A 26,635-nucleotide genomic window follows, 5' to 3' on the forward strand; every position below is an offset into this window, starting at 1 on the left:
GTGCTGCCCAGGGAGGTGGTGGAGTCACCATCACTGGAGGTGTTCAGGAGGAAACTTGATAGGGTGCTTGGTTGCATGGCTTAGTTGATTAGGTAGTGTTGGATGATACGTTGGACACGATGATCTTGAAGGTCTCTTCCAACCTGGTTTGTTCTATTCTATTCTGTTCTATTAATATCTTTATTTTAACATTTGACCAGTCAAACTTCCAAGCACAGCTTCTTTCATACAGAAATGGTTATCTTGGTTTTACAAGCAAGACCACTACTAGATACTGGTACTTTACAGCACAGGCTGTTTTACATCTGTTCTGTAAGTACTGATTTTTAATGAGAGCAACATTAAATTCTCCATGAGAACCAACCTTTACTCATTTCTTTCCTTGTGGGTATTTGATCAGTCTCTGCAGCTTCCTGCTTAAACATTGTGTGGAAGAGATGCCACTTGTGAAGGCAAAGCTAACTTGGGAATAGTTGAAAGAGTGGTTTTGAGGAAATACTTCAAAATTTTCCAGTAGCTGCAGTCTCATTGCGTGTCTCCCATGCAGCTGTCAATATCAAAGTTGTAAGGTGGCCCTTACCATTGTATCCTGTCTGTGAAACTGTGGTTATGCTCCAAGACCAAGAGGATGCTTTAGAAAAATTACCTAAAAGCACACTCACTGAAAGAATGTTGTATCTCAGCAATGGGAAACTTCATTCTTAATTTCTCAGCCAGAAAACTCTTTGGTAGTCAAACCTGTTAAAAATCCCTATTCCCCCAAACCTTTTCAAGAGAGAGAAAAAGAAAGAGGTAGAACAGAATAGGAATTCTAAGCTTGCCTAACACGTCAGTTGGGATAACATCACTTCTGTTTGTCCGTAGTAAACACAATGCCAGATCAGGAGCCAGAGGATAATCTTGCACTCTAAATTGTTTTCCTGTAGTATCTGAGGCTGCACAGTATAAAATCAAGAATGGAGAAGGCTATTGTGAGTCGTCTTCTTTGCCTGCTGATACAAGCATGATTTCATTATACAAACATTTGCTACATTAATTGTGATTATTCCTAATCCTCCTTTTTGCTTAATGGCAAAACATTTCACTGGAGGAAAATAATTAGATTAAAGGAAAGACTTTCAGACAGTAAAGGCTACTAATTGAAACCTGCAAGGGATACCCCCATCATGGAAATTCAAAATCACAGAAGTTATTAGTGAGATAACTGGAAAAGTGATTCCTGAAAGTCTTCAGACATTCACTTTTGATTAAGCTTCTGTATAGTTTTGGTGGGTTGAAGTTTCCCCCCGCATTAGCTTTGCCAGACCAACTCAGTTAGAAGCAAATGAAGTTGTATTTACAAGCAAAGTCTACACTCTATGATGGAATGCAATGAATATGTACAAAATATACAGTGTTTGCAATATTATACAGATATTTACAATTAGCAAACAACACAAAAACTTACCCTGGTCAGAGACCTGGGAAGCCATTCCACTGCCCTCCCCTATCCCCCAGTCCCAAGGCTGAAAGCAGTGGAGAAAGAAGCAGTGGGCTAAACTTAGCCAAGGCCAGCCAAAGCATGTTATCTCTCCCAAGTGAAGCAAAACAGCTGAGATCAGAAGAAAAGAAGGGAAAAATTGTTATGGTATAGCTCGTCATCATTTATCCAATGAATTTGGTTAGAATAAGCTTTTGTTTTTCTTTTTACACCCAGTAGTGACTTATTTATATTTTTCTGCTTCTCAAAATCTGCAAGTAAATTTTAAAGGCGTAGCCTAAAACCACCACAGTGGTTTAATTAGCTTTTTTTTTTTTTCTTGCTCTGTAAACCTAAGAACATAGCTTTTATAAACACACACATATATGATACATGTGTATGTTTGTACTGCATGGATTTTTTTGGTCTCTTGTTGGAAAGTAGAGGAATTGGTTGTGCCATTGTGGATCTCTAAAAGAAGATAAATCACAGATAGGGATGCTAACATATTTTGATTCTGTTTCTCTCTGCTCTTTACTTGTATTATTTTACTTCAAAACCTTACACTGAGGTGTTTGAATAAAATATTTTCCCCTGTCCAAAGCATGTGAGGGGATGTGTTTCAGGTTTTTCCTCCATGGGCTGTGGTACACGTCAATGTAGAAGCCTTGCAGTTTTTGTTCTCATAGGTTGGCAATGCTTTAACCAAAGGAAAACTGAGCCATGTGGAGGTTTCCCTACTCTCTTTCCCTCCACCAGCTCCTGCAGGAAATGAATGGTGAGCTGCTCCCAGAGCTCCTTTCCTATATGATAAACCCTCACCTTGCAAGCATACAGATGGGTGTTGGGTGCATAAAAATACAAATGTTGATGTTTATCTGAGAAAGTCAGCAACACTGTGTGCCTTCACTGGGTGTCTGTACATTAATAGGATGGCATTTCATAAATGGATTTTGAGGTTACACAGTATTTGTAGGACTTTTGAAAAGAAGAGAAAATGGATTTAAAAGACAAAGCCTGCAAATATTTGCCAACAATTCCTGCTGTTCTGAGGAGTTTAAATACTATATAGTTCTGAATCTTTGGATTACTTCTTGGTTTGTTGATTTAACACATTTTTGGATGCATAGTGTAGCACATAGGTGATATGTATCATTAAGAAACCCCAGTAAAATACAAATTCATGGAGATAAAATTAGTTTCCCTGAAATGATCTATTCTCTGTTTTGCATCTCCCTGCATTCCCCCACTCTGAAGTCCATTAGGCAGACTTTGAATGAGCTCAGTGACTCTTACCAGACTTCTTTTTCCTGTTACCCTCAGATAAATTTATGCGACTTGGAGTGAACTCCAGGCATAACCTTATTCCTGCTGGGGACAGGAGCTGCATTTGCTGAAGCTCTGTCTTGGTGAATAGTACCCCACTGTGATCTATATGGGAAAGTGTGTGGGTGGCAATTTACATGGTAAACAAAGGCAAGCAGGAAAGGAAGATAGTTAAGCTTGTGTTTCTAGCGCTTTAGACCTCCTTAAAATGTGTCTGTTGAAAATTAGTAGCAACAAATAGCACAAAAGGCTATTTCTAAGAATTAATCTTTAAGTAAAAGGATTTTCACATATGTTTTTGTAAAATTTATGATCTAAAATTACATTTATTAACATAATTTGTCCTGATTATGTCGCAATAGCAAATAGAGGCCATACCTGCAACTATTCCCTTTCAAGATAAATGGAAACCTTTTATTTCATCTGCAGAATGTGCTCATAGTTGTCTGTGGGATCATCCCCCCTGCTCCTGCCACCTTAAATAGGTTCTATGCTTGTTTGCCGTCAAAGGTGTAGCGAGGGAATGGGAATTAGATGGCAAGAGACTTGAGAGAGTGTCAGGAAGTATTGACATCCTTATTTGTGCCATGTTATCTACTGTGTGACCTTGGACAAGGCTCTTCACCTATGCCATATCCTGTTATTAGATTATAAATCTCTGCTGAGAGAATGCTTGTCACCGTTTGCTTTTGTATCTGGCAAAGGGTGTTATAGATAATATTGTAAAACAAATAATAGAAATAAGGGCAGTATGTTTTTTTACACTGTCCTTCGATGGGGATGTGGTTTTCTTTTTAACCTTGCTCTCCAATCTTGTGCCTAACTGAGCTGTGAAAAGGTTCCTTCACTGTATTGACTTCCTAGTCTGATTCCTGCTAGCAAAAAAAAAGTCCCTAAGTCCCTAGCTTGAAATTTGCTATTTATTCAGAAAAATAAACGGTGTGAGTTATTGCATAGACCTTGAAAACTTGCAAATGCATTCAAAATTACAACAAACAACATAGAATTATTCACAGTATTTTCTCCTAGACCAAACCAGTGGTTTTTCTGTGGCACTGGTGTATTTAAATTGCGATCACAATATGTGTTTCCTTGGGGGAAGGGTTGTCATTCAGAAGAAGCTGATCAATGTGATGAGTGTTACCCACGTACACGCCAACAGGCGCAGCTCGTGCTGCTTCGGGAAGTAACTGGCCTTATTCCGTGTGATGAAACTGTTGTTCTAGTTCACCTCTTGTTTTGAACTGATATCCTTCATGCTTGTGTTGACACTGGAAAGGAACTTCACATGGGAGACTCTCCCTTCCAGTTCATTGACTTGCATCCAGGCCACTTGCTGATGCTGCCATGTGGAGAAGCTGCTGGTCCGCCTGGAAGGAAAGCTTGTTGTGTAACGTGGCGTGTCACAAGGGTTTAGCCAGTGTAGCTGGCCACAAACTGAGCTCTTTCCCTATGCTGAGTTTCATCAGCAGTGTGGTTGATTGTGGGAATTCCGGTCTGTCTTTTGCACTGTTTGCCACTAGAAATTTCATGGTATTGGAATGGAAAGCTAACAAAAGATTTCAACTCTCAGGTTTTCTCTGGAAGAGCCTACACATGGGGAGGAATAAATGGAGTATTTGTTGTTGCTGTTATTTTGTTTGGTTGGTTTTCCAGAAGAGAGGTTTTGATTTTGGGTTGGTGGGATTTGGGGTTTTTTGCTTTTATGTTGTTCAGGACACTGAATTATAATTTTGGGGGGATTTTGCTACTAAAGCACTAGCAAGTTTTAATGAGAGAAATGAAATCTCCAGGTGATAGACACTTAATTCTATGCCTTGACTCTTTAATTACAAAATAACACTTTAATTCAAAATAACATAGGAAAGATTACTTTGTTTTATCATGTCAGGAAAGATAAATATGTCAGTCTAATCTACGCTCCTGCATAGAACTAAGAGTCTGCTTTGCAATAATATCTCTATCAAGGTGGTTAATTTGTTGAAGCTTTTAAAAGATGTCATGTGATGCAGTAACTTAAAAACTGAAAAATGAAAATGCTAGAAAGAGAACATGCCTGACACAAATAGACCGTGATGTTCACGTGGTTGGAATTGCTTTGTACAATATTCCTGTGCTGTCCGTGCTTGTTCCTTGGATGTGACTTTGCTAATAACAGTCAGGGTATTCACTAAGGTCTTTGCTGATAATTGCTTGTTAAGTACAATTAGAAATCAAGGTGGCACTAGCAAGATGCTAATTGGCTTACTAACAAATTTGGGACTTTTCCCTTTCCTGGATTAGAGCACTTGGAGCAGCAGTTCTTCAGCAGGCGATGCTGCCAGTTAGATTAGGGAAGCCAGCAAGCAGGGTGTCCTGGTGGAGACTGGGCCGTTGTGCTTTAAGCCACTAGTAAAGTACTGCTTCAATAGTAAGTTACTCGGTCCCACTGTCTTAGAGAGGAGCGATTACACCACCTTTGTTTCTTGTCTTTTTAGATGATAAGCATAGGTAAGGTGGAGTTTTTTGGAATATTTATGAAGAAAAAGTTGGTGGTTAGCTTACAATGTTGCTGAGATACAAACAGGTTTAATAATGTGTTTGCCATCACACAAGACCTTCACTGTGAGTTGTCTGTTATTAGCAGGGATATGCCATATTGCTGTTACAGCTACTATCAGCTGTCTGGAAAGGTCTCAGTTGCCAGCTAGACAGCCGACCTTATTCTTCCAAAAGCAAAAGCTTTCATGGAAGCAGCAAGTGTAGTTTTCAAAAGCAGACTGGCATGGGAGCGCTGTGAGATCTGAAAGACAAAAGGGAATGGAGGCTTTAATGAGCACCTTTGTAAAAGTTAGCACACAGCTGGTCCCTAGCAAAGCACACTGCTGCTCAAATATGCGCTGTTTGTGTTATGTAAGTGTGACTAATAGCTGTGATTCATGAGGAAGCATGGCTTGTCTTGGGATGGCTGAGCTGGTTTCACCTCAAGCTGTCTGGTCCCTCTCTCAGAAGCTTGCTCTGCTGCAGCAGGGTTGGCAGAGCTGCTCACCAAGCAGCTGATGTCCTGCTATGAATGACAAGCTGACATAGGAAGGTAAACCAAAAACCACTGCTGCTGACAGAATAGACTTTGTAGTAGTGGTCTGTTGATCATACCCATTAAGCATTAAGCCTTGGACTGCTACAGAGGGTGGTGATACAGTGATGGTTTTCAGTAGGAATGTGTTTCAGCAAAGTCTGAAATCACTGCAGTCTGCCAATAAGTACTTGTGAATGGTTTAGGGGGAAAAAAAATGTGAGTCATTGACAGCAAAAACTTCTAAATTTTTTTTAAAGCAGTGTGGGGTTTTGTTGAAATTTCCTGCTTTAAAACTCTTGGATTATTGCTGTTTTGTTGCAAGGTCAGAAAAAGCTCCTGTAATTTCTTAAATACAAGGCAGTCTGCATTTGAGGCCAAGCGTAGGACCATACAGACATATATTCAGCATGTACATCTGCTGAAATCAGTTGCAATACAGAGATGATTTTTTTCCTCCCCCTGGCCTTGGTATTTTAAACCAGTTTGTTGGCCTTACTTAGAGTTTTTCAGATCTTTACATTTACCCTGTTACTGGTCTCGAGCTGATAGTTAGCAAAGTTTCATTATATAAATCTCTTTCAGTCTTGGGAAGATAATACATCCTTGTGCAAAACCTGCTTCTTACAGAAATCAATGAACAGCAAGGCCCAGCAGCTTGCAGGGCGGTGGTGGTGTTGTGAGGCTATCACAAGGTTAAAGGTACAAATTGGCTATTGGCTCCAATAACTCCTATGAGGGAAATACGGAAAAAGCTATATCTTTCTGTAAGTAAGAGAGCATGGCAGGTAACTCTGCTAGATTTTGACCTTTACTGTATGAAGTGCCACTGCAAGAAGATTTTCTGACTGTAGGAAGGGGATATTCAGTTGCTCCCATTTGGGCTGTAATGGGAGGCAAACTTTTGCAAATAGCATTCATAATGCTTGTCATGGGTTACCCTCGTGTATCCTGCTGCAAAAACTGAACTTTTATCCAAAATTTTGATCCTTTTTAGGTGGTTGAGGAAGGGACAAGAGACATTTTGCAGCATTTTTCACATGCCTCTGAACTGCTGGGTTTATTTGGAAGAGGAAAGAGAAATACCACAGAAAAGGCTATTCTTGAAATGTTTGTGAGCATTTGGTAACCAAGCAAGAATTGAAACTCTTCCAGGATTTCTAGACCAAAGAGATGCTGGTAAGTATGTCAACTTCTGGAAGCCAGCCCAAACCTCTGACAATTTGGAGGTTTGCACCATGCTAGTGGCAATTAATGGGGAAAAAAATATATGCACATTTTGAGTTTTGAAAAAGGAAAACTTGCTGTGATGTATAAAACATAACCTATTATAAAGTGTTTTGTGAACTGAAGAATGACTTCAGCTTCTTCTACCCTTTCCATTTCTATTCCAAATAAACCTCCAACACAAAAATAAATGTTCTACCTGTTGCACCATGTTTCACAGTCACTCTTTATTTGTTTATTATTTTTAAGCTCAAACCATTGAGAGGTATTATGCTCCTACAAATTAGCTTGTATGGAGTTGTATTAGCTTATATGGAATTTGCATTTGAAAGCAAACAGATTACAGCTCAAGAAGAGCCAAGCCTGTCTTCCCTTTTGTTCTGTTAGCATTTGTTCTCCTTTTAAGGGGGAGAATAAACTGCAGTTTTGGAAAGTGCTGTTGTGTAATGCTCAGTGATAAAATGGCTGTAAGTTCTGGTCCCATCTGCATTACCTAAAGTTATGACATTGGAAATGTGTTCATCGCAGAACTAGAACAAAGAAATTGTTCTGGTTTTATGTAAAATAACTAAATTTTAGGCATTTAAATAATAGTGAGTGAGACAATAGGGATTAAAAGAGCTGGCCAAACATTTGAGATTTTGTGAGCTATCAAAGTATTTAGTCATGTGTCACCATTAAGGTTAAAGTTTAGAACAATGCATAAACATGTTTAACTTCAGTCTTGATGTTATTTTGTGAGGTACTTAGTGTGAACCTAGTTGCATTTTATTGCAGAGTTATGATGTTTATCAAATAACTAAAAAAGAACTAGTTACGCCATGGAGATGAAGCCAGCTCCAGGAACTCTTAAGTATTGGAGACTTCTAAATCAAAGATCTTTATAAACCTCTCTTTTATGACAAGAGCTAGAAGCAGGTATTTTTGTGATTGATTCGCCTACTCTGACCAGGATATGTAGGTTCAGTTTTGGTTCTGTCAGACTCACCTGTGTGTCTTTTGGTAAATCACCAAACCTGTCTGTGACTTAATATTTATCCCACCAAGAGAGGTGAAACTCCTCTCTCTCTCTTGCCAGTTGATAAGCTTAACATTAAAGCTGAGGCCTGTAAAGGCTCTTACATGTCTGAGCATTATTCAAATGTGGTATTCCAGCATTGTTGTAATGCAGGAAAGACTCTGTTATGCTTTGTTTCTTGCATGCCAAAAAAGAACTAGTTCCTCTGATCCCAACTAGCCTGTTGTTGGCAATGATGCTGTTTCATCAAAGCTGAAGAGCTGCTTGTGTTGGGACAGGCACCACAGACTGCACACCTTTTCTCTTCTAAGAGAAGGTATTTCCAAAGGCAGTACATTTTCAGTGAGAAGGTTTGTTGCAGTCTCCTTTAAAAAAAAGGAAAGCAAACCTGCAGTATCCAAGTTGAAAAAGCTACAGTATGTGGCACTGCTCTGTGTGCTTTTTTATCACACTGGGCAACAACCCAAGAATGCCACTTTACCATTGCAACCAGCCATTGACTTAAGTAGAGTTTAATGAAGATCCTGATGAGGATGTAGTACAACATCCAATAAGGGTACTGAAAGTTACCTTTTTGTCACTTTCAGCTCCCTCAAGGTAAGAACTCCTTTCCCCAAAGGATACTTTGGAAAGTTGGAAATCACAACTCAATAGTTTTTTTTCCCTCTGTCCCCACTGTTTTTTCTTAAACTGAAAGTTGTTTTTGTTTCCCAGCTAGTCCAAACCCTGTCTTGAGTCTGAGAGCAGCTGCAGGTGCTATCCATTAAGAACAACTTCATCTGTTTAGCCTTGGAGATTAAAGAAATCTACCCTTCCTCCCTCCCTGCAACAGTGATTGCCTTTTGTAAACCTGCTTCAAAACCTTCTTGTGCTGAAGAACATAGCATGGGATGGAGGAAGGATGGAAGAAAATGCATGAGGGAGGATAGCAGGGGGGAAATAAAATTGATTCAGTGTCTGATTGTAGAAACATTTCTCCAGGTACTCTACAAAGCTTTAGATCTTTACGGGCTTCCTCCCAGTTGCCTTTGTTCTTTGTGTAGCTCACTTGCAAACCTGGCATGTGGAGTTGCTTTATTCAACTTTACTGCAAGACAGGATATATCTTAGAATTAGAAATATGACAGGTTATCAGCTGCTTCCCCAAATTCCATCAGAGCTCTATAGTTCTTAATAGATGAACTGACAGTTTATTAACCAGATGGTACAACAGGAGCTTCATTCTGTTGTAAAGTTTTAAAACATGTTGTTCGAACAGGTGTGCAATTTATCTCCACCTCCTCTTCTTTGGGAATAAGAATTGAGTAAGAAAAACAATGCTCACCACCTAATTTCTGGCAATATCAATAAAGAATTTGAGTTATGTGCAAAGTTAAGATTTGATATTCTGCAGTAATACTGTCAGGCACTGAGAAATTAAACAATTTTGCTGCCCAGGATTAAGTGAAGACTTGAAGTATTAAAGAAGTTTAATGTTTGTTTTGTGATCCCTGGTAAACAAACTAACAGCAAAAAAAATCTTAATTTAATTGGGGAAGCTACTGGATCTTAAATTAAGTCTCAGCCAAATAGAGGTCTTAGACCTTTTCATCACTAAATGATGCACTTGGTAAAATCAATCGGAGGATAAATAAATCAGTAATAAATGAATGCTGTATATTGTTACACAGTTACACAAAATCGTATTTATCTTCTTCAAGTTGTGGAAAACTTAACATCATGGAAATTACTATCAAGAATGATTCCTTTATTTATCTTTTCACTTGAAAGGTCAGATATGAGTCAAGAGAATTAAGGGCTGCAGTGTTTTATCAGGGTTGACCAACTCCCTCACGTAATTAAATAATACAGTGCAAGAAATTATGCTAACAACTGAAAACTCTACATGTGATTCTCAAAGAATTGGGAATAAATTGAGCTGGACTGGAAAGTGTTTCACATTTCATTGAAGGTACTAATCCATCCAGGCACACCAAGGGGGAAATGCCTATCCCAAATACTGTTGTCTGTTGGGTTTTTTTCCTGTGAGAAACCATGGAATACTTAATGAGTGAGATTTGAACTCTTGTCGAGCGTGGTGGTCCCCAAACAATGTTTCTGTTACTGGAAAATTAGGAAGTGCAGCCTGGCTATGGCTTCTGTGCCTGGGCTGTTCAGCATGGTGCTGTGGTGATCCTGGCCTGCTGTGCCAGGCAGTGGGCAGTATGGGCACTCCCTCAAGCAGGATGCAGCCGTCCATGCTGCATAAGAAGTTACTGGGCTGACTGGCAGTGTTAGTTTGCATTGTGGTAAGCTGCCAGGGGATTAATAACCTACCCATTTGCACAGTTTATATTGAACTTCATTGATAATCGTATTTATCTGTTGCATTCCAAGTGTCTGTCATCTGTGGCCAGTCTTCACTGAAGCTAACACTAAACTATTCTTTGGCTGTTGCCAATCCGTATAACCAAAATCTTTTCTGGGTGGTATGCATGTGGTGCTTGCTGCTTTAGATGGGTACCACCTTTGTCACAACCTAGCTGCTAGTGATAGCTCAGGTAACTTGCTTTGCTCAGAAAAGCACAGGAAGTTATCAGCTCTAGCTCTAGCTGGGAATAAAGCCACATGAGAACTGAAGTGCTCTAAGAATGTGCGTGAGAGTGACGAAAATCAAAGTTTTTGTCTGGCTGTATTCCTCTGGAGGTGTGTGCTGTAGTGTTGGTGTTTATTCCAAAGAGTGAGAAAAGAAAGATATTGTATGCACTTTTATCAAGTATTTTTATGAATAAGGATTAGTCTAGTCTCATGATTAGATTTATATCAGAATAAAGAAAGTGTGTATGGTCTTACAACTTCTGCATCACAACTGTGTTCCAGATGCCAGAAATGCCTGTACACACTTAGGCAGTGCATCCAAGGGCTTTCTCTTAGGTGATTGAAATGACTGTGCTGGTGTGTATCCTTCCAACATCTTGCTCTGGGGACGCCTGCTGAGCCCTGGGTTTTTCCCAGTGACCACAGTGCCAACCAGCTAGTAAGTACACTTTGCTATCTAGCGTTTGAGTTGCCTTGGAGGGAGTCAGAAAGCTGCAAAATGGGTTTTGATGCCTTTCTTGACATTTGAGTCTCTTTTTAGTTTGTTAGGAGACAACTGTTAAGTATGTGTTCGTTTCCTTAAAGTTGCCATACTGGCAAAATAAGTGAAATATACCTTGGGGAAAACAATAGCAGCCTGATTTTTTTTTTTTATTTATTAATTTCTTCTTGTTTTTCAAGGCAGCTGTCTCCTTGCACAGTTGTTGGCAAAGCTGAATGGTAAACAGATTACTTTTGGATTGGAAGTCATGACTGATGGAGATCTTTAGATGCTGAGATGGAGAGGTTTTGCTGTAGAGATAAGAGACAGAGAAAGAACAAGACTGATTTACCACAGTCAGCTGATGCAGGTTTTTATTATTATTATTATTTCCCCTACACCAAAACGTTATTTTCAATAGAAACATTCTGAGTTTCATGTTGAGACTCTCTGCTGCTATCCATATGTTTTGCCTTTAGTAGTAAGTGGTATTTATCCTAAGCAAAGCTCTCTTCTGCCCCTCCTTCATCTCTCCCTTTGGAAATTTACATCAAGATGTGAATCATTCCAGCATGTGCAGGCTCTAGTAGAGTTCTTGAGCCTGACCCCTTGCCTAACTCCATGTGGTAGTGTGCATTGCTATTGCATCCTTAAAGTTTTGTGCTAAAGTGCTGATTGCTTCGAGTAGTTACTTCATTGCATACAAATTTCTTCAAGAACCTTTGTAGTATTCAACTGACAAGCAAAACCCTTTTTAAATAAAGTTAATTTTCATAAGAAATTTAGTATTATTTTTTCAACAGTAGTAGAAATAGTATTTTTAAATGTGATTTCTCCCATCAGAGCTTTGGACTGCATCCCAAATGCTGATCCTTTGACATGGTCCAAACCAAGTTCATGCATTTCTTAGGAAAAGCTAAGAAATGAAGCATTATTTTTCTCACTGTGTTAAGTTAGTGATTGCATGTATTACACAGGGGCAGTCACACAGATGTCCAAATTGTAATGTAAATTCATAATTACATGTGTAATAATAATGTAGATTAAGGGTGGATGGAGTGGACAAATGGGGAGCACAAGAGAAAACGCACACTAGTCATTATATATACTAGGAAAAATTATTACAAATTTAAATAGTCCATAAACATATCTTTGAAAATGGAAATTGAAATCTAATACAGCTTTTTTTTTTTTTTTTTTAACCAGAGAAAGTTGTTTTCTGTGTTGGAGAACAAATGAATCACCATAATTTGGTCAATACTGTTAATTAGAAGAGGCTGAAATTTATTTATTTTTTCCCTTCAAAAATGTTATGTAAACATCTTCCTGTTTTGAGAATAAGCCTGGGTATTGGACTATGAAAATAATGACTATACTTCATGCTATGGCAGTAATAATATATATATATAGGAGAAATTACTATTGATTCTGAGTTACTAATCAATGACAAGGGTTGAGTATTGCATAGGAGTAATTTAATTTTTTTTTTTTCTTCTTTATAACCTTTTAATGTCCTTTCCTAACATTTGGTGGATGATAGCGAAGAAAATCACTTGAGTGACAGCATATGTTAAAGACAGTAAAAACAAAAATGAAACTCCTGAGCACTTAGTTCAGTTAAAGTATAAATTTATTCCCTTTTGTGTCAGCAACAATTAGTTCTCACTAATTGATTCCATGTTCGTGTTCCATGCAAAGCTATTATTCAGTGCTTTCAGAAGGGATTTTGGTTCAAGGATCTCAGAAATTTCTTTCAAGCTTTTCTAATGAAAAATATTCCACCCACAACAAAATAAGGTCACTTACCTAGGGATGTGTTATGAGTGCAACAAACAGGTTTTGAGCTTACTAGTTCTTGAATAAAGAAATAATAATATATTAATTTTAAAATAATAATAATAAATGCTCTGAATTAGCTTGTCCTCTACAACCTAGCTGTCAGTTGGACAAGCTTTTTCTGATAGACCTCAAAATATACTTTGTCTTTTAAACCTGAGTTTTCTTTAAGTATATGAAAAATGTTACATAAAAACTGTGTAAACAGTTTTCTTCTTGCTATATTGGTTGAATGAGTATAAACATTTTTGTAGTGGATGAGTATGCTAGTAATACATACACTTTACTAACCCTGATCTTAGTCTTTTAATTGGAGATGGCTGGATGGATGGATTCAAACCCAATTTTTAGCTGGATGGGCTGACAAAGTCCTACTGAATTCTTCTGGAATTGGCAACAAGAGAACATGAGCTCGGATTTTGGCAGTTAAGGTCTCTATTTACATGTTTTTCCAGGTATTTTGAGACATACAGACATACTTCAGACACCTCTTAGCCAGGGAGAGTTAGCCTTTACATTTTATAGTGGTGTGGCACAAACGTATTTTCTGTTTATATTAAACCCCCCTTATTTAGATACGTATCGGGGGGGGAGAAGTTATAAGGAAGCTGTGTAAATATCCTTAATGGAAATTTCAACAGGGAGAACTTTCAATTTAAAAATGCTTCTCTGCATTCCACACTAACTGCAGAAATTCACAGAGCTTTTGTGTGTCTTTGTTGGTAAATATCCATGTGGGCATTTTTTCAGAAAAGCAGAACACACAGTGTTTTGTTAGACTTGCAAGAAATATCTTGGATCAGAAAAGAGATTTAAAAAAGAAATCATCTTTTCCTCTTAGATCTAGGTATACACCTTTCTTGGGGTTCCTTGTAGATCTGGAACAGTATTTTAATGTAACAGGTGCACTTAAAGCAATTACAAACTCTTCACTAATATGGGTAACAGTCTGTAAAAATCAGATTTATTAAGTCCTGAAGCAAAACCAAAGTGTATGAAATGGAGTAGAAAGGGTTAAGGTAAGCTTTTTTCCCCAAACATAATCACTACAGGGAACCTACTTAGCCCAGCTGTATTATGCCTATTAAAATCTTAACCCCAAAATTTTGAGAGGAAAAAAGATACATATTTAGTACAACAGAACTTCTGTGGTGTTTCATAACAGGGCTAAATAGCATGTATTGCCATATAGGGGATGTTTACCTGTCCTGTGGTAACCAGCCCTGAGAATCACCAGTTCAAAACAGCTGGTTCTCAGAAGTCACTGATGTGCACCTATTTCAAAATTTAACACCTCTCTCATGAGAGATTCTATATTAAATACATTGTGATGAAAGATACTCCAGTGAATTAATTGTTTGGAAAACAATATTCAAAATGCTTTTTAAGCATTTATGGGTTTTTAATAATGTCTTATCCTTTTTTTGAGGTAATTTATTTGTTAAGATGCAGTGAAAAAATATTGCACAACTTCTTTTTTAAAAAAGAGATTGAAGGTAAGACATTTTAACTTAGTTTTACTGTATGTATGAGTGAAAACTACAGTAGAATCTTACTGAGCAGGTGTGGTCAGTCACTGAAGACTAGTAAGTATCATAGTATCATAGTATCATTCAGGGTTGGAAGGGACCATAAGGATCATCTAGTTCCAACCCCCCTGCCATGGGCAGGGACACCCCACACTAGATCAGGCTGGACAGAGCCTCATCCAGCCTGGTCTTATCTGATAATTTGTATATTACTATTACCTTACTCTTTTGGTGTCCAAATCCCTGGCTAAGAATTTGACTTTTAATAGTCACTCATGAAATTTAAGATTTATGTGCTGTTGCCTGCCTCCATGAAGGAAGCATGCCTGTCACTGTTGAAGGAAGTATGTCCTGCATGTGAACCGAGTATAGGCTGCTTGTTTTAATCAGTACAAGCTTTTCTGATGGCTTCTGCTTATGCTGAAAAGATAAACGGCGCAACAGTTAGCGAAATGTCTAGCTTTTCTTTGAATTAGTCTTTTGTAATGTAAGTAAATTATCCAGAAGGTACTCATCCTCAACACTTTGATAATACAGGTGTTTAAATGGTAATAGCTATTGGAATTGGAATGGGAGTGAAACAATAAAGTCATTAGGGTGTTACAACATGAAATTAAGCTATCACTATTACTGAGCAATATTATTATCCCAAAGTCTGCAACTCACAGAGCAAATGAAAACAATGTAATACCGCTCTAACAGTAGTTTACATTAGGATTTAGTTTAGCCATGATGTTTGCTAGTGTTGTAATATCTTTATTAGACAGCACTCGTGAGCTGGTGTACTGAGTTGTTACACAGAAGGAAAAACAGAGAACTACTGAACACCTACTAAACCTCATCCCCTACAAAAAAATTACCTGTTGTTCAAAATTATCATTATAATGGTGACTGTCATCTAGCAAGAATGTTGAATATTAAGAACCTTATGCTTAATACTGAAATTACTTAATTACCTACTGAAGACTTAGATACTGCTTACTTCTGTATGAATTATATGTTTTAAAAATGAAAATTCTTGCTGTTTCGATGAAAAATCTCAGCTTCCAGTTTGTTTAGTAATTGTTCCTGAGATGAGGAAGAACTTAAAATGTGAAAATGGCATATATGTTTATGAATGTGATGGAAAAAGTAATTCTAATTAATTTTCTTGAATGTGTTATATTTTGAATGAATGCTCAGTAGGACAATTTAGTGGTTCATTCTAACAAAGCCAGTGCGGGGCAAGTCCAGTCACTTAAGAGCTAATCAGCTTGCTTAGAGACAGTCAGAACTTCTTAAATGAAAATTCTAATTTTTGTCTGTATTTAATATTTCCCTGGAAATTTAGCAGACATAATTTTGTAAACAGTGAATCATCAAATGTATGCTGCTGCATCTCTTGTTGCTGCCATTCATTAGTGAAAGGAAAAAAATGCCTTTTCACTCTTCAGACTGTTTATGCTGAAACAATGCTTCCATTTATTTACAATATTACTAGGAGGCACCCCACCTACAACCTAGCTGCAGTTTGTAAGCCACTGTGCATGAACAGATGATAAAAGCAAAAATAATTTGTAAACCACAAAGAAAATGTTTTCTTTTTCAAGAACCCACAGTGTTTCAGCACAGATTAAAAACAACTAGTGCTACTTTGAGACAGATCATAAGACAATACACATTCTCACAGTGTCACAGAAGTAGCTGAAACAAGGGCATTAAACATCAGCTGATAAATTACTTCCTTTTGTTTGTATAAACAGGAAGTCTTTGGTTTCAGTATCATTCACGCCAGGAATTCCTGGCATTTTTTTGAGGGGTTCACTTCCACTTTTCTGTCTAAGCAGCTCTCCATGTTTCCATGTTGCTCTGTGCCTGCCTCAGATGCAAGGGACTTGGCCTGCTTGTTCAGATCCTGTGTTTCTGTTTCTTTGTCTCCCGCTGCCAGCCTGGGAAAAAAAATTTAGGAAGCATAAAAGAAGTTGGGAATCTAAAACATCTCCAAGAGCAGCAACCCAACTCTGCCCCATCTTGCATTGATTCCACTTCCCCTGCAGGGCATAAGATGATAAGCTCAGAAGGTCTTACTGGCATTTGTTTCTCTGTTTCTCACCTACTGGCAGTGCAGCATGGGGTGCTCTCCCTGGTGCAGAAGCCCAACCTGCTAACTTTGGCTCAGCAGCTATGCTGCATGCCCCAGAGTCCTCAGTTGGCAGAAGGAGGGGTACTCTGCATATGAGGATCTATGAATTAATTTAGACTTGCTTGCATCTAAACTAACCCAAACAGGGGAAATGTTAATGTTCCTGGCAGAAGGCTGGTGCCATCCCTGTGTCACACGGCTGAATGTGCACACATTGTGTTACAGGCTGCAGAGCCACTTTATCCTTTCCCCCACCTTGCGTACAAAGACTGAGATGGCTGAACCATGGAGAATAATCCCTTGATGCTTGTGGAATTATTCTCATTTACAGTCAAGGCCCCTGCAGCACCTCCTGTGCTGGTATGTTGGTCTGTGCTGAGAGCCTTGAGATGCCAGTGTGATACAAACACTGACAAGCAATACTGAAGTACACCACAGATTTGAGGCTGAATCTTGTTGAGATTGCCTTTGTTTCTGAGAGAGTAATGCATGCTGCTGCTGTCTTGTCTGTGTGGATTAACTGAGACATTGTGGATCTAGAAAAAAACAGCAAATTTTCCCTTTTGAACCCTCTACTGTTTCAAGCTATGCTCTTTTGGTTTGTACCCTACTCTTTTTGCAGCTCTGCCCCACTACAGTAGTTCTGTCTTTGGAGGAGAGAGGAGGAAAGAAAACAAATGAGTCCTTTAGTGAATAGTTTGACCTGAATGTTAGTGTACAGTTTATCTCTAATGCTTCAAAGGCTTCAACATAACTTCATTTGCCAGTACGGTTACTCAGCAATACAGCTCTTTGTGCGGACTCTGAAATTTAAAAGCTGGTTCTGGTTTTGTACCTTGTAGAGAATACAAAGATTTATGTAAGAACGGGTGTTACTTCTTACAGTATTTTTAAGAAAGCTGTGTTACTGGACTTGAACAAAACCACCCTTTGAACTGACACTACGAAATGCTCGTGCCCATCGTTTTATCTGGGCAATTGTAACCTTGACTCTTGACTTGGCTGGCAGCAGCCATACAGCTACGTCTCAAGGTCTGAAGTGACAATGAATCTACATTTAAGTACTCCTGAGCTTGTCTTGATTTATATTGCTGTCATCTTGCATAAATGATGTCTGCTTTTTTGGTATTCTGATGTGAGATCAGTGCAATAGCTAGTTGTTTGAAATTAGAAGACAAAAATGTGTGTGTGACTGCATGTACAACTTATTTGTTGCCATGCCTTAAAATTTGGTCTCTGTCTTTTCTTGGAGCCCAGTCAGGTTTTGTGACTATATTTTTTTTTATCAAGACACAGACACGCCAAACCAAACAAACAACCCCGCAAACAAACAAAACAACAACCCACAAAACAGCAACCCACCAAACAACCACCAAAACCAAACACAAGAAACACCCACCACAACAAAAAGCCAACATTTTGAAACAAAGGTGGGGGGAGTGGAGGGAGAGAGTGAAGGGGTAGAGGGGAAGAATGAGAAAAGGCATGCCAGCTACTGCAGCTGCAGGTTTTGAGCTTTGTAGAAAAGGAAGCAAGGCTGTAGTCTGTCAGCACAAGTGAAGCGCCAGAAAAGATGACAGACATAAACATGACTGTTTTCTTCAGCTGTAGAAGTGCAGAGGAAGAAACACAGATCTTGATGTACATCTTCCCCCTCTGCAGACAGTGTTCCATACTATATGGGTAGTCCCAAATTTTATAACCCATCAAGCACATCTCACTTGGTAACACAGTACCTGTGTAAGCCTTATATTTGGAAGATAATTAGGAATATCAGATACGTTACTGTGGATATCTATGTGAAGAGTTTTATGTTTTGTTTTCAGAAATTTTAAGCAAATTAGTGGCACAGCTATTCAAAATTGTATGATGGTTTCAATGTTGCAGTTGAATGCGCACAATTTCAGAAATTACTGTTATGCGAAGGCTGAAATCACCAAGAAGCCCCAGGATGGGTTGTCCAGGGAGGTGGTCGAGGCCCCGTCCCTGGAGGTGTTTAAGACCAGGCTGGATGAGGCTCTGGCCATCCTGATCTAGTGTGGGGTGTCCCTGCCCATGGCACGGGGGTTGGAACTAGATGATCCTTGTGGTCCCTTCCAACCCTGACTGATACTATGGTACTATGATTTCTTGACTTTGATTCCACAAACCTTGCATGTGCAAAGAGAGCCTTCTGTGTGTTAAAACACGCTATCTCCTTACTTCTGGAAATCTTAACTTCAACTATGTTTAAAAAAATGATGAAATGCAGGTCCAGCTTGATATTAGTCATATTAGTCTTTATTTTTGCCATTTACAAAAATGACATAAATGTGATTCCATGAAGAAAACTTAGTTCCAAACCCACGCATGTACTCGGGGTGAAACAAAGAGAGAATCTCTTTAAACGAAGGACATGTCAGCTGAGAACATGACGTTTCCTGTTTGAAGAATTTTAAAACATTGGGCTTACTTGAGTTTGGAAAACTGGCTTTCCCTTCAGGAAGTGTTTGCTCCCTGCTGCTCTGCAAACACAGTGGAAAAGAGAAATCTTTTCAAGTCACTGTTTCCAGTATAAATAGAAGAACTTATAATGTCTAGTTTCCATTTTCCTCTTTGTTGTTGTTATTGCTGGGGATCTCGAAAATCCCCTCCCCCCCTCCCCCTCTTTTTTTCCCCTCAGCAAATTCCACAAGGGAACCAGATAAAAAGTTACCAAAAGGCTTGGGGGGGAGAGCAAGAGAGAAAAGAAGAGGAATAGAGAGGCCAGACTTAAGGGATCAAAGGAGTAAACAAGTTGTTGTGGTGTATGTTTTTTGGAAACATTTGTGCTTGTAAGACTCTCTTTTCCTGTTCAGACATGGCCCTCAGTAATGATGCATAGCAGTATTTGCATGGCAAAGCCCAGTGGGTGAGAGGAGCAACCTTTCCCTGTTCATCTGCTTTCCAGAGGTCAGAGCCCTTTCCACTTCCTCTCTGCTGACACATGTGTAGTTACACTACTTTTAACATAACTGAGGTAGGAAAACTAAAGGCGTAGATGAAAAATTTGAATCATATCTGTACTGAAAGAACCTTTTAATATCTCTGTTACTCTTTTTTGCAAGGAGTATGGATCTGCAATACCACTGTAGAGGGACCCTCTCTGCCTTGCAGGTGTGGCCTATGTGGCCAGTACCCAGCAGATAACAGGAGACAGAGAAAGTTTTTGCATTGATAATTCTGCCTGTCAGTGTTTATGAAAGGTTACTTTAAAACCAAGTGCATACCCCCACATCTTCATTGTGCTTTCAAAGTATGCCTTTGCCTAAAGAAGCAGAGAAAGAGAGAAGGAAGCTTTTAGAAATCTTATTAGCAGGTCAGTAGTGTCCAAGTTGCCACTTTGCTAGGAAGAACGATGAGCAAAAGACTTATTTCCAAATTATTATTGGTGTAGAAGGTCTTAAAGAGTAAAGAAATGCAGTCACACTATTAATTAATTGGCCCAGTGCTGTAATTATTGTGAAATAACGTAACTTTCCCTCTTTCAGTTGCACATCATGGTTTTACTGGTACTACAGAACCCCTGATTATATTACCCTGGCATTCTCAGGGACTGTTAAGCAGGAGTCTTCTCTCTTTTGCTCTAAAACTCATCTAAATGGAAAACACATTGCCTTCATTATATGCCAGTGTTGAATGAACAGAGTTGCCATAGCAACAGCCATCTGAGGCCTTGCTGATTTCAGGCCAGTGAATGGGGTAGACAAACAAAGTACCTTCAAAACCAGAAGGGAACAATTGCTATTCATTCAAGCCAGGTTTAAGATCAGCAAATGTCTCTAGCAAAAGAAATGCAGATAAGAAAGTATCAGACATGGCCAGAGAAGAATAACAGAAAATTATCATAATCTTAAACTTTTCTGCCTGGTGATTTAGCATGAAAGATTAAAAAAAAAAAAAAAGAGAGCGAGCTGAAGAGATAGACTACAATTTGCCCACAGCCTAGCGTGGTAGTATTATTTTAGGGAGTTGATGTGCAGAGCCTTTGCTGTGCTGGCCGTTGTGCTGTTGAACAAACCAAAGGATGGGTCAGCTTGAGAAGGGCAGGTAGAACAAGAGTGCCGAAGGGTGAAGGTGGCCATGTCCCTCTTCAGGAGGCAGGTTTTACTGTAGCAGCTCACAATGCGGGGTAAAGAATGTTGTGCATGTCCAAGGTCATTATTGAAGAGCTAAATGGCATGATTTTGGTTGTGAGCCTCCACAGATTACTCAATAGCGCTTGAAGAGAGTCAGGAGCCCCTATATGTTTGTTTCACCATTTTGTTGTTCCTGAAAGGCTGTAATATGCAGCTTTAAGTATGACATGGTTGACATACTCAACTTAAAACCCGGTTAGACTTAATTTATATTCACATAAAATGCCAAGAAACTGACTGTGAAATGTTTGCCTTGAATTGGAGATCAGGCGTGTGTGTGTATGTGTGTGTGTCTGATATGTGTAACTATATTTTCTTTTTCCTTAGTCCTACACAAAATTTAAATAATAATTTATGACCGAACTACTCTTTCTGATTTTAGTATTGTCTAATGTGTAGAGACACCAAGAGGCTGAGGCAAGAAAATGAGCACACACAGGTCACATACTGTGTTGGCAGTGTGATTATAAGGTTTCTTCCGAGAGTGGTGGGAAGATGAAAGGCTCCCTCTTGGCCCCTGCATCGGATTTGACAATAGCAGTCACATGTAGGGGCTGCATGGCAAACAGCCAACACAGAAACGCAAGGAAAAGAGCAGGGGCAGGTTCAGAATGAGCTTGCTTATGGGAGGCTGTGTCATCTTTTACCTAAGTGAGCACTCTGGGTTGGAGGTTATCTCAGGTGATCAGCTGAATCCCTCTCTGGGAGGTCCTGAAGAAATACTTCTATGTATTTCTTTTTGTGTGTTAGGTAGCTCAAAAAAAGGGAAGTTGCAACATGTAAGATCCACAACTTGCTACTGCCTAGGCCCATTAGTCAGTGTGATAATATAAACTGTGTGCTGTACCAGCTGGGGAGTTGGAGCCAAGCTGCCCAAGGTGAGAGATCAAACCTCTTGCTAATAGTAGGAAAATTGTTATGCTGGGAACCTAATCTTGAAGATGAAGTCTGTTAAACTTCACCTTGCTACTATATATTTTATATAGCCTGTGTATGTGAATGAAGAGTTACAATAATCAGCCATTAGTTGCAAATCTCAAGGGGAGCTCTTTAACAGTATTGTAATACTATCAATATGTATCACTGATACTACAGTGTATTTTCAGACTGTTCACAACAATATATTCCTATGTTAATCATTCTTAAAAATAGGAATGGTGTAACAAAGTGAAGTTCTCACCAGTAAAACTGGCTATTTTTTTTTTCCTAGAATGGGGGAAAATACTTAAAGTGTAAGGCTGTTGTACTTAGAGCGTGCATGATTTTGGATTGAGGAAATACTTGGAGGATAAGGCTGAAAACAATATAAGATGAAACAGATCACCTCACCTTGAATAAAAAATTGTTTTCTAGTTGGTTATGAATAGACAAGATAGACAAGATTTAAATCCTGACAACAAAATTACTAGTCAGAAGGATGAGGAGAAAATAAAGACTGATGTATTGAGTCTCCCTCTCTGTAGATATTCAAAACCCACCTGGATGAGTTCCTGTGTGATCTGATATAGGTGATCCTGCTCTGGCAGGGGAGTTGGACTAGATGATTTTTCAAGGTCCCTTCTAGCCCCTAACATTCTGTGATTCTGTGAGTTTAGAAGATAACTACATGGGAGTGTGTCAGGGAATATGAAGTAAGGAATAGTATGGAGGTGAATCAAGTATCTTTTAGTCTCTCTTCAAGGCATAAGAACAAAGATCAGTTTGCTGAAACTGTGAGGCAAACACATTTAAGACAAGTGATGCATAACACGAATGCTGTCATTGCAAGGCCAGGATGCTGAGCAAGTTCAGAAAATTGCAATCAGTTTTATTTGTGTGGATATGTATGTCTGTATTTAATATATACACACAAACTTAAGCTTCCACATGATTTCCATTAATGAAATTTGTCTTCTTAGTAAAGCACAATTATTAATGAAGTTATTTCTAAATTGTAGATAGCAAAAATTTTTCACTTCTGTAGTAGAGGCTACTGGTGCATCATTTGCTGTAGCCTTCAGTAGCTGTAGCTCTGATTACTCTGAAGATACCATGCTGCTTTTGTTTTTGAAAGTTGCCAAGAGGCACACACAAAGGAAAGCTTTTATTTTCCTGTTGATGATGCTATTATTATTCCTTGAGAGCACAGCACATTCTACAGGTTTGGACCCCCTCTTGCTTTATCTGATGCCACAGAGAGTGATCCATAGGTATCTGTGCAACACTACAAACAGACCAGTATATGCTCTGTCTTTACAATATTATCTGTTAGCAGTCTGATGAGCATTATGCCTCATGGGATGTTTTGGAGGCTCATAGTGGGTGGCTTTGACATGTACTTCAAGCTGTATTTTCTGAGAAGTTTGGAGGGATTTAAAGGGTTTGTTAAAAACCATAGATGTAACGCAAGAACTTGTACACTTATCTTATTTAGACTGTGATTAACAGCATCTTTCTCTCCTACTTCCAAGGAATTTATAATTATGCTGAAAAAGCTTTTTTTAAAACGTGTGTTACTAGCAGGTTCTAGGAACAAGGTATCTAAGTTGGTGTATACAGGATTGTGGTTTAGTCCTGTTGTGGTAACTGGACCAGGGTTATAACTTTAAGGTATTCCCAGCACAACTGTGGGGTTTCTTGCTGGCCTCTCTCCACATCTCTTTCATAAAGAATTGCTCCTATGACAACGCTGCACTGAGAATCAGTGTGTACCTAATCCCTTTCATCATCATTTGTGCATCCTGGGAGACGTCATGCATTTAGTCTGTGAAAGAGAATTAGTTATGCATTTACTCTGTGGCAGGGAATTAAGGTACCAGATTCTGGCATGTTTTAATGCTTTGGGTATTGAGCAGCAAGAATAGTTAAAAAAAAAGTTAACTTGGAGCAGTTCTAGTCACTACAAGTTTCTCCTGCTAAATACAACAAGGAGGATTAAGTCAGTGATTCTTTTTAGCAAGGCATGCTGAGTATGTTCTAAGAGACACAGCAAGCAAAAAAAAAAAAAAAGTCCAAAACATGGCAGCAAGATCACTTTTATTTAGGTCAGACATCCTGTCTCATTTGCTGGCCTTATTGCTTCAGTAGGGTTTGGTAGTTTCCATGTTACATTCCAGTGTGCTCCATTTCAAGGACACTCACGAGTGTTCAGAGAAGCTGTTTATGAAGAAGCATAATTGTCAAACTTCTTGGGGTGAAGGAGAAGAAAGTTGTTCCTGTCACTTCAAAACAGATTTGCAGATTGCATTGATTGAAAGGGACCCTTAAAGATCATCTTGTCCAACCTCCCTGCAGTGTGCAAGGACACCTCCAACTAGATCAGGCTGCCCAGGGCCACATTGAGTCTTATCTTGAATGTCTCCAGGGACAGGTCCTCAACCACATGCCTGGGCAGCTTTTTCCAGTGTTTTACCACTCTAATTGCAAAGAACTTCCTCCTTATGTCTAACCTAGATCTACCTCACTCCAGTTTAAAACCATTGCTCCTCATCCTATTGCTACAGCCCTTCAAAACAGCCTTTCTTCAGCCTTCCTGTAGGAGCCCTTCAAAAATTGAAATGTAGCTGTGTCCGGTCTCCAAGAACTTGTGATAGGAAAGGATAATCCGGATAATTGAAATTAGCTTTCTGCAGAAATCAGAAGCCGTATCTTAAGTATCAGGGGATTTACTTTATGTATCGTACTTGTCTGATCCACCACAAAATAATATGGGAGCCAGCAAACTGTTGTTATCTCTGTGTGATAAACAGCACTTGTGGTTTCACACCTAGATTCTGAGAGGTGCCACTGATGACGTTAACCTGCAGGAACTTTTCAGTTCTCTTCACATATTGTCCCATTAATTTATGAGCATATTGTCTAATACAACAATTACTAGAGAACCTCAGGCTAGGTTTTATGTGTAGAACACAGTAGGTTTCACAAAAGGTTATGGCTACATTGTGTCTGACAGTCTTGAAATACCAGATTGTTCCTGCTTCCAAAAGGGCAGTCTGAAGAGACCAGGTATGGGACTAAAAAAAAAGGGATTCTCCAGGGTTTTATTGTAGCCTGGAGATGAAGCTGGAAGCATATCATGTCCATTCAACTGTAGTGAACGTGAATAACTTGGAGGCAATAATTCATTAGGAAGCTGCTCGATATGTAGGTTGTATCACAGAAGATGAAGAGTAAAGGGATGGGAATTCCTTTCTAATGGAAAAGAAGCTTTTCAGTAAGGCAGAACAAAATTACATGGTGGCTAAGTGGTAAGCATGGCCTGGGCATAAATGATAATATGCTGACCTATTGATGGTTATCATGACAAGCCATGAGCTGTCAGTTTTCTTGGAACAACCCATTTCATCCTGGAGCATGATGCTATCAGAATTAAGATATTGCCCATTACTGCAGCTACTCAGTTTTCTTTAGAATATGGATAGTAATTGGTGAGAAGTACTTGTCCAAAATATTTTCTTATTTCCTGGGACCTCTTCTAATTTAATGTACGGACTTGACTCTTCGATGCACTCACATGTATGCCATGCCAAACACAGGTAAAATCCATGAAGCACAGTTAATTCCCAGGAATTGCATTGCTACCTTCAATTGTGATGAAAGAGAAGAATTTCTTTTTTCCATAAGAAAATATAGTTTACTCGGGTGCGTGTCAGTGTTGGGTGAGAATTACATAAGGTGTAATTTATTTTAACTTCATAAAGAGATTGACAAGTTCCTGTGTCCTTCGCTTGGTATTTGTTTGTTGGGTGTTTTTAAGATGCTTTTTAATAATAATCTTTGGTTTGCTTTTTGTTTTAAATATTCATCTTTAATAATGTTAATATTTATTCAATATGTCATTATTCATATGAATTATGGAAAGCATCCAAAAGCAGGCTCCAAATAAAATAAAAGTGAGAAACAGTGGGAGTTGCAGGGTAGAAGAGAGCAATCTCATGTTTCTCAAAGTGGTGTTGAAAGCTGTTGTTGTGTACTGTGGCATGGAGAAATACCTGATTTGTGAAAAGCAGAGCTTCACAACAGTTGTAATATGTGAATTGTTGGGCAAGTTTCAGTAAGCTTCTCCTCCTTGTGCTCATGTTAGTGTTCCCAAAGATACATATGTGTGTACATGTTCTAAACTGCAGAGCTCAGATTACTTCTCTTGGCAGGAAGGAGAGCTAAGTTACTGTCTGTCCAGAATTAAAAAACAATGCTTCATGTGATCATCTCTGGGCATCTGCATGTTCCTTGTGCTGTGTTGACTCCAGCAAAACACTTACTGTGAGAATCAACACAAGGTAATTACCATCTGATTTCAGAGGGTCTAAGCAGAATTAAAAAATACGTATATGTATAATAGAAAGAAAAAAGTATGTAAGTATATAAAGTCTTAGTGTTTTGAGGGACAGTTAGCAATAGAAGTGTACATAAATGATTTTAAAGTAGGCATCAGGATAAAAGCTAAGGAGTGTTTCTTGTCAGTATCAATATAAAGAATTTAGTTAAGATAGCTGTACTGAGACTTTTCATTTGGAAATACCAAGTTCTGCAAGAACAGGAAAAAAAATGGATTCTCTGTTTATAATAATATCAGTAGAAAACGGTGCACCTTCCCAGCACTGTCACTACTGATCTCAAAACTTAAAAGCCTGCTTGATTTCACGAGCCTAATGCATGAAATGCACTAGCAATGTGTCAAACAGCCATGGTGTGGCTGTAGCCACCTCTGCTATCTATCAAGCAGGAAGAACTGAACCCCTCTGAACATTCAGAAGGCTACTGATATTTAGCAGTGCAGTTGTATAAGCCCAAGATACGCATACGTTTCTGTATGTGTCCAGCTGATGCTAAAGAAAATGGGAACCAGCCTAATAGCTAAATTTAAATC

At 38.8% G+C, this 26,635-nt stretch overlaps 1 protein-coding gene across 14 annotated transcripts in view; it reads left to right on the forward strand.

Moving 5' to 3' along the window:
• The window catches only part of ZMIZ1 (zinc finger MIZ-type containing 1), a 361,484-nt gene that overhangs the window by 142,572 nt on the left and 192,277 nt on the right, over positions 1–26,635 (forward strand). For 12 of the 14 annotated variants that reach the window (XM_068139917.1, XM_068139913.1, XM_068139912.1 and 9 more), the window contains one exon: positions 6,838–7,019. The exons of the other annotated variants lie outside the window; for them this stretch is intronic. The gene's annotated coding sequence lies outside the window, so the exon portion shown is untranslated. The remainder of the gene's footprint in view (positions 1–6,837; positions 7,020–26,635) is intronic. 14 annotated transcript variants of the gene reach the window in all.

This window comes from Melanerpes formicivorus, unplaced genomic scaffold (assembly GCF_026170545.1).
Source record: "Melanerpes formicivorus ecotype bairdi unplaced genomic scaffold, bMelFor1.0.p_v2 SCAF_6, whole genome shotgun sequence".
Lineage (NCBI taxonomy): Eukaryota > Metazoa > Chordata > Aves > Piciformes > Picidae > Melanerpes > Melanerpes formicivorus.